This window comes from Myxine glutinosa, chromosome 9 (genome assembly GCF_964187855.1).
Source record: "Myxine glutinosa chromosome 9, kmMyxGlut1.1, whole genome shotgun sequence".
Classification (NCBI taxonomy): domain Eukaryota; kingdom Metazoa; phylum Chordata; class Myxini; order Myxiniformes; family Myxinidae; genus Myxine; species Myxine glutinosa.
In genome coordinates this window covers 38,336,938-38,349,925 of record NC_136269.1, presented here as the reverse complement: position 1 = coordinate 38,349,925, position 12,988 = coordinate 38,336,938, and the positions used below count along the sequence as shown (strand labels likewise).

The 12,988-nt window shown below is 45.2% G+C and overlaps 1 protein-coding gene across 1 annotated transcript in view; it reads right to left on the bottom strand.

Moving 5' to 3' along the window:
- Window positions 1–12,988, bottom strand: part of LOC144893714 (uncharacterized) — a 167,920-nt gene that overhangs the window by 153,153 nt on the left and 1,779 nt on the right. The window lies entirely within an intron of this gene.

The following is a 12,988-nucleotide window of genomic DNA, read 5'->3' as shown; positions in this document are numbered from 1 at the left end:
TTTTGATTTATTGATTAATCAATTAATCGATTAATTATTTAATTATTAGATTAATGACTTAATTTTTTCAAAGTTACAGATTCAGATGAAATGGTGGTGGTTGAGGTATTCTATGAGCTAATTGATTAATAATTTAATTATTTCACGATTATTATTTATTTATTTTCGTTATTCATCACTTATTTATTTTCTTTTTCATCTGGGCAATATCTCAGGAACCTTTTGAGCTCGGAAGCTAATATTCAGACAAGACAGTGACCAAGTGATGTGGTTATAATGGATATGTTTGATTGACTGATTAATCAAGTAATCGTTAAATTTATATATGTGGCAAAATTACATGCTCGGACCAGAAATCGAATCCAGGTCCTCTGGAAAACCATACCAGTGCTCTGCCATCTGAGCTATCTGGGCGACCCTGTCTGAATATGCAATTTCCCCACACATATGATTGCCACTCCCTTTCCGCCAATGCTTCCAGGGCACTCTCTGTCAACCATAGGAGCATCAACGGCCTGAACACAAGAGGGTCTTCCTCCAATGGGGGTACAAATACATGTCCTCTCTTTTAAACACCAAGAGAGCTGGTACGGTTTTCCAGAGGACCTGGGTTCGATTCCTGGTCTGGGCATGTAATTTTCCCACACATATAAATTTAACTATTTATAATCCTGTTCATTAATCTAATTGAATCAATTAATCGATTAATTATTTATTTATTAGTCAATTTTTTTTTTTCGATAAATGACATTTAATTAATTTTTAAAAAGTTACAGCTTCGGATGAAACACTGGTGGTTGAGGTGTATGCTATTAGCCAATTGATTAATAAATTATTTTACGCTTATTATTTAATGATTTTAATTATGCAATTAATCAATCAATTATTGTACACCTCTCCCTCCCAATACCATCTACAGTATATGTGCCACGCTGGAGGATGTTATTTATTTATTGGGCATGGGGGCGGTGTATGTACTTTGAATGTATCTGTACTTTTTTTGTAACATTTCAAACAAATAATTTGTTCCTGAAGTGATTTACAGTTAATTAGGCAAAGAGTTTGAATACTTATGCAACTGAGAATCATATATGGTTTTCTCTGTTAATCTAACGTATTCGCATTTTATCTGAAATTTCTAGCTTTATCACTTTGGAGTACTTTGTAAAGACTTTATATGTTAAGTTTGATTTGAAAGTGTCCTGGAATAGGCTCAGGTGGCATCAAAATGTGAAATCATTGGAAATGGGGGGAGGGGGGAAGGGGAAAATACTTTTGCCGGTCACTGTAAGTAGCGTAATGGAGGACAAGATTCCCGTCAGGAATGGTTGACCAAGTTCCCCATCCAACTCCTTCCTCATCCCCAATAACATCCTGTGTGGGTTTATGTCCAGTATCCTGACCAGTGACCATCCACAAAATAGTTCTTTCCAACCTTATCATCCACAAACTAGAACAACACTCGGTAGAGAGCATACCTCCGCCAGGCTGAACAGGGTACGTTTTGTATCCCACTAATAGGCCGGATCTGGATTCGGATCTCAACCAAAAGGTAATCAGCTTGTTCTCATCACCTACACAACTCATCCACTGAGTTTCGACCGAATCCATCCACAACTTTTTAAGATGTCTTGTTCACAGATAGATATGGGTGCATACCTAACCTCTGTCTACCTTCGGAGGTAATAACGTTCAGCAAGCTGAAAGAAACGATTGGGGAGGATATTATTATTCCAGGGGAGGGCTTGATATTATCCCACCTTTCAAGAAAGGTCCATCTTACTTTAACTCAGGACAAAGTCTTCTACGAGAATAAATATATTCAGAAAAATGATAAAGAGAAATGAAAAAACCAACCATGTTGAGATTCTGCAGAGATCGCAAAAATGTTGAAACGCACAAGAGCACAACCGACTTGATATTTTATCCGAAGTCAAACATTCGGAGTTCCAACATTTCAAAAGCAGAATATCACCTGGGAGGAAAAGAAGAATTTCCTATTTATGGTATTTATTAATTTCTAGGTATGTATTAATAATAATAATAATGCATTTATTTTATATAGCGCTTTTCAGGAAGCCCAAAGACGCTTTGACAGAGTGCAAAACATAATGCATAGCAAAACATAAAAACAATTGCAAAAAAAGAAGAATCAATAGGGAAATATTCAAAGCACAAAGGAGGGAGAAGGAGAGGAGATAGTCAGGGGTTAGATGCTGTGGGTTAAATGTTGAATGCAGTGTTGAACAGGTGGGTCTTGAGTGATGTTTTGAATGTGGTGAGTGAGGAGGAGTCTCTGATGGTGTGAGGTAGTGAGTTCCAGAGGGTGGGAGCAGCGATGGAGAAGGCCCTGTCCCCCCAGGATCTAAATTTGGTCCGGATGGGGGGGGGGGGGGGTCAGGAGGTTGGTACCAGCAGAGCGGAGGTTGCGGGTGGGAGTGTGTCTGGAGAGGAGGTCAGCCAGGTAGGATGGGGCCAGGTTATGGAGGGCTTTGTAGGTCAAGAGGAGGATTTTGTACTGGATTCTCTGGGACATGGGGAGCCAGTGAAGCTTGTAAAGGACGGGGGTGATGTGGTCACGGGTCCGGGAATGGGTGAGTAGACGGGCAGCGGAGTTCTGAATGTATTGGAGTTTATTGGTGATTGTTGAGGGTGAACCATAAAGGAGGCTATTGCAGTAGTCCAGACGGGAAGTGATGAAGGCGTGGATGAGGGTTTCTGCAGCCACGGAGGAGAGGGATGGACGGAGACGGGCGATGTTTTTCAGGTGAAAGAAGGCTGTCTTTGTGATCTGTTTAGTGTATTTGTCGAAGGAGAGGGTTTGGTCAAAGATGATGCCAAGATTCCGGATGTGAGGGGAGGTGGATACTGGGATACCATCGATGTTGAGGGCAAAGTTATGGGTGGATTTTATGAGCGTTTTTGGGCCAATGATGATTATTTCAGATTTATCACAGTTAAGTTTGAGGAAGTTGATTTGAAGCCAGGATTTTATTTCAGTGATGCAGTTTGTCAGGATAGAGTGGGTGGCGGTGGAGATGGACTTGGTGGAGATGAAAAGCTGGATGTCATCGGCGAAGCAGTGGAATTGGAGACCATGACGGCGGATTAAGTGACCGAGGGGGAACAGGTAAAGGATGAAGAGGAGGGGGCCAAGAACTGAACCTTGGGGGACACCTTGGGGGAGGGGAGCAGTGGGGGATTTGCAGTTATTGATGGAGATGAACTGGCGTCTGTCAGAGAGGTATGATTTAATCCAAGAGAGGGCAGTGCCGGTAATGTTAAAGGTGGTTTCAAGTCGGGTGAGGAGGATGGTGTGATCGATGGTGTCAAAGGCGGCACTGAGGTCGAGGAGGATGAGAATGTTGAGGTTGCCAGCGTCAGAGGAGAGGAGAAGGTCGATGGTGATTTTGAGGAGAGCAGTTTCAGTACTGTGGTTGGAGCGGAATCCGGATTGGAATGTTTCATACAGGTTATTGGCAGAGAGGTGATGTTTGAGTTGAGTGGCTACAGCGCGTTCCAAAACTTTTGACAGAAAGGGTAGGTTGGAGATGGGTCTGAAGTTATTTAGGGTGTCAGGGTTTAGTCCAGTTTTTTTCAGAATGGGGGTAACAGCAGCAATTTTGAGGGACGGTGGGACGATGCCTGTAGACAGGGAGGAGTTTATTGTTGCAATGATAAGTGGAGAGAGAGCAGGAAGGGAGGCCTTGACAAAGCTGGAGGGGATGGGGTCAAGAGTGCAGGTGGCAGTTTTCATTCCTATGAGTTCAGAGAGGTCAGTAGGGGAGACTGGGGAGAATTGAGACAGGGGATGGCAGGATAAGGGGGGGCAGGTGGTTTGAGGGGGAGCGGGTGCGGCGGTGGTCAAGCTGTTGTAGATGTTTTCAATTTTGCGTTGGAAGAATGAAAGGAAGGAGATGCAGTTGTCTATTGTGAATGACTGGGTGGTGGTGTTCAGAGGGCTGAGGAGTTTGTTTATTGTAGAGAAGAGTGCTTTTGGGTTTCCGGAGCCAGAGTGGATAATTTGAGAGTAGTAGGCGGAGCGGGCACGGGAGAGGGCATCTTTGTAGTGCTGTAGGTGGTCCTTGTAGGCTTGGGAGTGAACTGTGAGACCTGTTTTATTGCGGAGTCTTTCAAGTTGGCGAGCATGAGTTTTCATCAGGCGGAGTTCAGGGGTAAACCAGGGAGCAGAATGGGTGAAAGAAACTGTTTTGGTTTTTATAGGCGCAAGTTGGTCAAGGCAGGAGGAGAGAGTGTGGTTGTAGTAGTCAGTGAGGTCAGAAGGGGTGTGGAGGTCAACGAAGGGAGAAGTGGACATTTTTTCAGAGAGGGTGGATGAGAATGAGGGAGGTGAAAGAGCATTTAGCTTACGGAAGTTGATAGTGCGATAATGCCTTGGTGCTGGTATTAAGAGTGGTGGAATGTAAATTCAGGTTGATAATAGGAGTAATAAGCTGCAAGCCTACAACTGGCTCTGACTCTGGGTATGGTTACCACCCTCTGGAGTTAGATCGACTGAATGAACCATTTGGCCATCCGGTTCGTGAAAGGCCTTGTTCCAAAAACTTTCCACAGCCGAACCCACAATAATGTACGAATAATTGGAACTTTACGAACTTGAATACTTTATTAGCAGCAAAAATGGAGCAATATTTCTGAAATATTATTGACTGCGACTTCGATATCGCTGTGCTACTTCACTTTCTTCATTTGCAAATCGAAAATCCAAGGGACCGAAACACTGTACGTTGTTGGTGTTTGGTATGTAGCATGTAGTTGCTGGTTGCATCACTGCTGGGAGTTGCGGCTGTGTCGCGAATGCCGTGCCCACTGTTATTGCAAGCTGGCACTCATTTTTGCCGACCTCGGAAGGATGGCAGGCTGAGTCAACCCACCTGGTGGTTTTTCACCTGCACGACAGGTGCTCAAACTCGAGACCCTAAGATCTTACGTAAGCCAGCCACTTTAACCTGCAGCCACCTAAACACCAAGGTAACACCACACATTAACATCATCAAACAAATAAACAGCTGGGAAATTCAGTCGCACATTGGTAACAGAATACAATAACATCACACAACGACTTACTCACCTCGGGGTCCACCATCGAAACCAAAACACAAACTTGTCCATCTAGCCACTTGTTCAATAAACTTACAGGCCAAGGTTAAAACATACCTTCCCTTGGGGATTAATCTGTACGTGAGTAAAATGATTATTTTGCACCTCTTTTCAAACACAATGTCTCTTGTTTTCACTTTTCATGGTTTAAAAAAAAACTTTGCCCTTTTCACCTTTTGGCTTTGTGCTGAAAGCTGACATTTTCTCCGAGAGCTTAATGAGAATCGACTGTCAGAGTGGAAAGCAAACAGGCCTACCTTCCCAGCAGCTCTCACCTACCTGACATGTAGCAAGTGGAGATGTAAATTAGGTTGTACTTCAACTGCAAAAATCTGAAGAAAAAAAATGATAAAAATTGGCAAAATCACTGCAAATAATCCAGTTTTTGTAATATCTGAATTATCTCCGAAACATTCATGCACATGCTTTGTTTTAGTTGATTTAGCATAATGAATATGTACCTTTAAAATATTAGCAGGTTGCATTTGGATTATAATTTGATATAATATTATATTTTGATTATAATTTGAATGATTTGATAGTTTTTGAGTGATTCAATCAAGTGAGTTGTTCAAAATGTTCTTGAAATGTGTTGTCAAATTTTCAATAAGTTAATATTAGTAATAGGCGTCCAAAAGTATCATTGACCATGTTGTTGAACATCGCCTGAGGCCCTCACTTCTTTTTTCTTCTGCCCTCACTTTTTCACCATTATTCGCTTTTAAATTTGTTTTCTCCGCAACCGCTTGAGCGAATGACATGAAACTTTCAACATCGGAGTGCCTTCCCTTGGAGAATATTTTGAAACAAAGTTAGATGATGAGTGGATGGAAAATGCGGCTGGCATTCCAAAAAAAAATTGGATGTAAAATGTGGCTGGCATTCCAAAAAAAAAAAAAAAAAAAATCAGTTTTCAGTAGGCATGGGCTGCAGGGCACATGTGTACACATAAAAATAAATAAATAAATATATATACATATATATACATTTCTATATATGTATACATTTCTATATATATATATATATATAAATGTATATATATATATATATATATATATATATATATATATATATTGTTGCGGTTTTGTGTTTTTACAAATAAAGGTTAATTTTCCGCTCATAGTTAGTCACACTACAACATGTAGCCTCGTTTAAGATCAGTTATTTCTTAGTAAGTGTAAGCGTAGACCTTTCCTATGTGTAGTTTTGCGTTGAGTAGAATAATGAGAGTTAGGTCTCCTTCCAATGCTTTATGCCGCCTTGATGCTTTGGTTTTTGGCGCAAATTACCACGAGGCCGGCCTGACAAGTCGAGGCAGGCTGAAGGAAGGCGGGACAGGAGAAGTGGGAGTGAACGGTAAGCACGAGCCGCCAATCAGGGCTCGAGGGGAGTGGCTTAGCACTGTGTCAAAAGGCGTGGTTTGGAACATTCGAGGTGGGCTAAGGGCGTGGCAATATAACCCTTTGCGCAGAGCCCCCCACCCCAGTGAAGGGACGGGTTCTCAGTTCTGAGGAGAGATGCGCTGAACAAGTGAGTTTTTGAGGAGGACCTGCGCTGAGTGATGAGCTTGAGTTATCAGTTCGAAGCGCTGTGTTGAATTGAGTTACAAGTTAAATGCTCGGTTGAGCTTGAGGCAGATCCTCTGTTGAGTTGTGAGAGTGAAAGCGCGCTGTTATATTAATCGCGATGTGAGGAACCGCCGAGCCGGGCGAGAGACGTGCATATTCGCCTGCCTGCCTTTGTTCGAGATACGTGCCGCAAGGATTCCTCCCACCTGCCTGCCTTCATCGAGGGACGTGCTGTGTCCGCAGAGGGCCACGCCGGGCGAGCTGTTCCTGACAACAAAGCCGGCGTGTTCAGCGCATGAACCATCCTTCCTTCATTCCCCCTGTGAGTGTGAACGGGCCCATTGTCTGGGCTTTAAGCTAAGACTGTTTAAGTGCCTGCTCTGTGTCTCTTCGCCTTGTATAGCTGTAAATAAACCTGTGTTCTTCCTTCTATTTGATCGTTCCCGTCAATTCCATCTATTGACTAAGCGTGGTACGAATTATAGCGCTCTAATCGGGTTCCAATAATAAGGTAACTGCACGGACCACGTGGTATGCCATCCGCTCGGACGTACTCAAATTACGCGTGGTTCATGCGAGACTTGATCCCCGCTTCCGCGGCGGCGTAGGTACTTAGGTACGTGTGAGATTTGTCCCGAAACCCTGTCCTGCGTCTGCCCGGGAGTGGCGACTCAAGTCTCGCAGTTGCGACGACCCAAAAAGAACAAGGGGCTTAATCTCCCCTTGGTAAGGGAACGAGGGTCGCGCGGAAACCGTAACATTTGGTGTCCGGGAGTGGGATTGGACCTGGAGTGCACTTCACGCACTCAAAATTACGAGCGGACGAAATTTAGTTGTAAAATCCAAATTGTATTCATACCATGGCTGGCCAAGGCGGTCGAATGCCGGTGGGGGTAGAAATAGAGGAATAATTAATGACCAAGGACTCACAAGAGAGACAGTTGGTAATGGAGGAAGCCGAAGAGGGGGCGGTAGCTGGCGAATAAAATGGCGGTGCCTCGCACGTGGCAGCGGCAGCCGAGCCTGCTGTGCGAGCCGCATCTCGCATTGAATTGCTCCTAATCCAACTAAATGCGAAAATGGACAAATCAGGAGCAGAAATGAAAGAAATGAATGCAAAAATGGATGCCCAAAGTGACAAATCCACCAAGGAAATGAAAGATGGGTTAAAAGGGTTGGAAAACAAAATAGACGCCCAGAAGAATGAAATGGATATAATGAATGAAAGAATGGACACCCGAGGGCAGACATTGGAGAAAAGGAGGGTGGCGTCAAAGAAAGATATGGAAAAATTGGGGGAGGACATTGGGCGCAGGTTGAGCGAGGAGGTCGCAGTGGCGCGCGACGAGGTGACGCGGTGTGAGGAACGCGTGAGGAGCGAGTTGAGGCAGAGCACAGCCAAATTGATGGGGGCTATGGAAATCGCGATGCGGGGTGTAGAAGAGCCGACGGTCGCCGAATTAGACGAGAAAATTTCATGGGCGCCGGCGGTCGTCGAGGAAAAAGAAATGATTGGGGTCGAAGAGACGGGAGAGATAGGAAATAAATCACAGAAGGAGGTTATGGAATGTGCACAAAGGTTGTATTCACACCGTGATGCAGTGCTTGCTAACCCCAATAAAGGTTTACAGGTGCTGGCGAAGAAGCTGGGGAAGGAGGACCCCGAGGTGAGAAATAATGGCGCGAATGTTTTTGGCGCGAACGGGGTTTTGGCGCGCTTGGGACAGAGACGAAACCCGGGCAGTCGCGGAAGGTCCATTGTGCGGTGTACGAGGGCGACTGGTGCGCGGTACGAGAGTGTGCGCCAGGGTGTGCGATGATTGGGTGTGTAACGAGAGAGTGCGCACCTGGGGGTGTGGAAAAAGAGTGTGCGCCGAAGTGTGTCGGAGAAGAATGTGTTACGGAGTGTGTAACAGGAGAGTGCGCACCTCGTTGTGAGGTAAAAGAGTGCGTGGAGGAAGAATGCACACCAGACTGTGTGTGGGAAAGGTGTGCGATAATGGGGTGTGTGAAAGGCGTGAGTGCGCCTAGGTGTGCGGGTACCAGTGCGAAGTGTGAGGGAGAATGCACACCAGAGAATGTGGAAGGAGAGTGTGCAGTAACGGAGTGTATGGGAGGCGTGCGGACACCTGGGTGTGCGAGTGCGGAGTGGGTCGCGAGGTGTGAGGACGCGGCTCAAGCATCGACACTGACCGGGGTAGCGTGTAGCGGGACGGATGGCAGATGCGAGCCCCCGGTGAGTTGTGTGCAGCAGGGACCGGCGGGGATCGGTGCCGCGGCGGTTTCACAAGGACCGACGTGCACAATTCGTGCCAGCCCCCGCACTGTATGGTTGGTGCCTCGCCGTGGCGGCAAAGGCAATCGGCGAGGTTCAAGGGGAGGTAGGAGATTTCGGAGCCGCGCACCTTGGCGGGTGCGGTGCTCTGACCGTGGCTGGTTGGGTCACCGTGCGTGGGACCGCGAGGCCACGCGCAGGGATTGGGCCCTGCACCTCGGCCCATCCATACCTCCCCCTTTGGATCGAAAATGCCAGACGGACACACCAAACAGGAGACCAACCACCCAAATGGATCGCTCGGCCCTCCGAGGCCGAGCCATGACAATGTACATCCACTTAGTGAGGCTCGAGTGTAGTGGACTGATGAGAGTAGTGTACCCTACGTGGAGGGATGGTAGTCTGACCATTCCTCACACGGCCAGGACCCATGAGCATTAGTTTAGGGGGATGGCAGTGTTAGGCACATGGAGGTGCCAGCAATGGTTACCTCCATGGGGCACCGAAGCTAGCGGAGGGATGGCTAGGATAATGTTAGGGATTTTAAAAGACCTTAGAGAAAAAAGATTTAAGTCGTGACACTGTACCTGTAGTGGGGACGTACAGTCATGTGAAAAAGTAAGTACACCCCATGTAAAGTTTTGACTTTTTCAACATATTTCAACATACAGCTATTTGATCTTCATTTCAACAATATTGATAGATAAAGGTGATATAATATAACAAATATCATGAAACATTTACATTTTGTAGTCCATTGTATAATTTAAATAAACATGAATGCAAATTTTGCATGTGGAAAAAGTAAGTACACCCCTACATTTATCACTACTTCAAATACCTAAAATTAGAATCAGGTGCACCAGCTCAGGTGCAAATGATGAGAACATTGTTAGAGAGTATCTTGGAGGAACCTGTCCTATTTAAACCTCAGAGATTTAGTTTGGTTTGCCCTTTGTTGTTGAAGTGTGTGGCGTCACCATGCCCAGATCAAAAGAGCTCTCTGATGCCTTCAGAAAGAAGGTTATAGATGCCTACGAGTCTGGGAAGGGATTTTAAAAGATCTCTAAACAATTTGAAATCAATCATTTGACTGTCCGGAAGATCATCTACAAGTGGAGAAGATTCCAAACAACTGCCAACTTGTTCAGGCCAGGCCGCCCCGGCAAGTTCAGCCCGAGAGCAGACCGCAAGATGCTGAAAGAAATCTCTGAGAACCCCAGAATGTAATCATGGGACCTACAGGTAGCTCTTGCCACTGTAGATGTCAAAGTGCATGAGTCTACCATTAGAACGAGGCTGCACAAATTTGATCTACATGGGAGGTATGCCAGGAGGAAACCTTTGCTGTCCAGAAAGAACATCAGGGCAAGACTAAAGTTTGCCAATGAACACCTAGGCAAAGGCCAGCACTTCTGGAACAATGTGCTCTGGACAGATGAGTCAAAGTAAGAACTATTTGACCACAGTACCAGAAGACATGTTTGGCGAAAACCAAAGACAGCATTTGACCACAAGAACCTGATACCAACTGTAAAGCATGGTGGTGGAAATATTATGGTTTGGGGCAGCTTTTCTGCATCAGGGCCTGGGCAGCTCACCATCATGGATTCCACTATGAATTCTTCATTGTACCAGAGGGTGCTTGAGGATAATGTGAGGCCATCTGTCAGAAAGTTGAAGCTCAACCAAAGGTGGACCTTGCAACATGACAATGACCCTAAACATACCAGTAAATCCACCTAGGAATGACTGAAAAGAAAGAAATGGAGGGTTCTGGAATGGCCAAGTCAAAGTCCAATTCTAAATCTCATCGAGATGTTGTGGGGGGATTTGAAACGAGCTGTGCATGCAAGAAACCCATCAAACATCGCACAGCTGAAAGAATTCTGCATGGAGGAGTGGGCAAAAATTTCTCCCAGTCGATGTCAGAGACTGGTAGACAGTTATAAGAAATGCCTACTTGAGGTTGTTTCTGCCAAAGGGGGCAATACCACCTATTAGAGCCAAGGGTGTACTTACTTTTTCCACATGCGAAATTCGCATTTATGTTTATTTTAATTATACAATGGACTATAAAATGTAAATGTTTCATGATATTTGTTATATTATATCACCTTTATCTATCAATATTGTTGAAATGAAGATGAAATAGCTGTATGTTGAAATATGTTGAAAAAGTGAAAACTCTACATGGGGTGTACTTACTTTTTCACGTGACTGTATGTGTTTGTGTATATATATATATATATATATATATATATATATACTAGACGACCCATGACCCGTTGGGTCAGTCAGTTTGAATAGATATGAGAATAGAACTAAAGCGAACGCTGGACATCATCAGGGAGATTATTTGGGCCAGCAAGCCATAAGGCTCACCTCTCCAGCGTTCTAAATCACTTATCTGTGACACGTGATTTCGGCCCTTATCTCCGATCACGTGTTTTTTTGGGGTTTTTTTGTAGAAAAAACACGCGACCCGTGGACTACCACGATTTTGTTGTCAGAGGACACTTCTGATGACGATGTTCTTTGTCGACGATCCTCCATTTACATAAACTCGCACGTTCTCTTTCCTCTTCCCTCGACTGAGCGCCACATACAGCTGACCATGCTGGAAGACCGGTTTCTCCAGGTAGACCAGCACATTCTCCATAGTTTGCCCTTGCGCCTTATGGATCGTCATTGCGAAGCAGGATTGTATGGGGAACTGGCAGCGCTGCAAAGGGATATCCTCAGCTTCCGACAGATTTAGTCGGATCCGAGGGAGCATTACAGTTTCGCCTTCAAACGTTGAACTTATGATCCTCGCAACTATAATATTTCGAAGCATGTCCTCAACAATCATGCGCGTCCCGTTGCAAAGTTTCGGAGGGTCCAAGTTCCGCATCAAAATGATAGGGGATCCTTTTTTGAGCTCGAGGTTGTGCGGCGGCAATCCCGAGACTTCAACGGAATGTAGGAATTCCGTTGGGAAGTGCGTTGCATCAGTACCCTCAGTCACACTGTTGAACGCAGCATACTCCTTGCTAGCACCAGGGAACCTTGTGATGCATCTTGAATTGATGTTTCGCATCATATCGTTGAGGGGCACTAATATAGACCTTGCTGAAAAAACCTCCATCGGATTGGCGAATGATGGATATATGGTATCGATGCACTCATCGAGCCCACTCGCTGTCAGCAGTATATCCTCTGGCAAATCTATCTCATCATCCGCATTTTTCTCGATTCTATCCTCGCCGATGTCGAGCAAAAATCTTGAAAACTGCCCACTTCCGTCGGTCAGTCGCATATTAGTTCTCAAGTGAAACATTCCAAAGCTCTGCCATAAGTAGGACTTCTTTATGCACGCATTCTCAACGTCAGCATCACACCCTCTTTTCACCACGGGCAGAAGTTGACGGAAATCACCACAGCATATCGTCAAGATCCCTCCAAAAGGCTCGTCTTTGTCACATACATCACGCAACGTGTGATCCACAGCCTCGAAACTCTCTCTCCTGATCATAGGACACTCATCCCACACGATGAGTTTTGTACTTCGAAAGAGGTCTGCGATAGTGGAATTTTTATCGATGTTGCATACGCCATCTTCCCTCGGTGTCAGAGGGATTTGGAACCTTGAGTGCGCTGTTCTTCCACCAGGCATGAGGGTAGCTGCTATGCCAGATGAGGCCACCGCAAGGGCAACTTCTCCACTCACTCTCACTTTAGAGAGAATCAGGTTAATAAGAAACGTCTTCCCTGTGCCTCCAGGCGCGTCAATGAAAATCATTGATGACTGATTCGTGCGGATGCAACCGCACGCAAAGTCATAGACAACTCTCTGCTCATCATTGAGCAGAAGCTGCCTTTCGTCTACGATTCGCTGTTGTTCCTCCGTGTCGTATTGGAGTTCTCTCAGTAGGTGAATGTTGGCAATCCCTTCATGACGAAGAACAGTCGTTGGAGTCGGCAAGTGAAAATGTGCAACAGTTCTGTTCAACAATTGCAGTTTCTGCTGCAAATACGATAG